The sequence below is a fragment of the Myotis davidii genome, unplaced genomic scaffold (assembly GCF_000327345.1).
Source record: "Myotis davidii unplaced genomic scaffold, ASM32734v1 scaffold118, whole genome shotgun sequence".
Classification (NCBI taxonomy): domain Eukaryota; kingdom Metazoa; phylum Chordata; class Mammalia; order Chiroptera; family Vespertilionidae; genus Myotis; species Myotis davidii.
In genome coordinates this window covers 2494777-2495944 of record NW_006290441.1, presented here as the reverse complement: position 1 = coordinate 2495944, position 1168 = coordinate 2494777, and the positions used below count along the sequence as shown (strand labels likewise).

General features: G+C 35.9%; 1 protein-coding gene across 1 annotated transcript in view; it reads left to right on the top strand.

Moving 5' to 3' along the window:
- The window catches only part of ZNF143 (zinc finger protein 143), a 36517-nt gene that overhangs the window by 291 nt on the left and 35058 nt on the right, over positions 1 to 1168 (top strand). The gene's annotated exons all lie outside the window — the stretch shown is intronic.

Sequence of the window (1168 nt, the reverse complement as noted above, 5' to 3'; positions counted from 1 at the left end):
GGCCCGCTCGGACCCCGCCTGAACGTCGCACCTAGAATTTCCTCCCACCTAGATCGTGGGCAGATTGATTGTTTTCCTCAGCTAAATAAAAAAGATATTTAGGTCACTGAGGCCTCGCACCGAATATTAGAAATTGTCAATTTTACCATTCCTCCTTTTTGTCGGTTTTGGCCAAAGAGTGAACGAATCCTTGTTGCTTTGTAACATGTTATGGTGGAACGTGAACCAATTTATTCCCTCCTCTTACAATATTTTAAACGTTCTTCCCCCAACCCCACCCTCAGAATTAACGAAGTTAAGCAAAAAAATAGGGGAAAAGAATACCATTGCTAAGCCCATTATATATTTAAAATGAGTTTAAGCTTTTGCTTTGGAAGTGTCTAATCAGCTGGTATAATCATTGTGGGATGTGGTGGAAAGGTTGGAGATTGTGGTCAGCTTTGTCCTGCATTTTACTAAAAGATACGTGGTTTGGCTGTAGTTGACAAAAGTCTGTGCAATACTTAGTATTTCATTATTAAGTGTTTAGATGATAAGATGATCATCCAAACCCTGATGAGATGATCAGATTTGCAACTAATTCAGGTGTATGTTGGAAATTACCTAGCCTCTCCCACTTTTTAAAATAGCTTTATATAATTTTTTTATATAATAGCTTTTAATATAATTTTCATAGAATAGCTTTATATAATTCACATACCTTACAATTCACCCATTTAAAGTGTACTTATGTTGGTTTGGTATATTGAGAGTTATGCCAACCCATCACCACCATCAATTTTATAACATGTTCTCTCCAAAAGGAAACTGCCCATTAAGTTACTCCCCGTTCCCTTTAATCCTCCCACCCGTCCCTTCCCCAACCACTCATCTACAGATTTGTCTATTTTGAACATTTCATATTAATCTCCAGTATGTGAGCCTTTTTGATTGACTTTATCTTAGAATAGTATCTGCAAGTTTCCTTCAGGTTACAGCATTATTGATGCTTCATTTCTTTCATGTATGGACATAGCATGTTCTATTTACCCATCATCTGTTGATGGCCATATAGATTGTTTCCACCATTTGTCTGTTATATGTAATGTTGCTATGAATATTGTGTACAAGTTTTTGTGTGGACATATTTTCATTTTTCTTGGAGAAATATATATCTATATATATATAG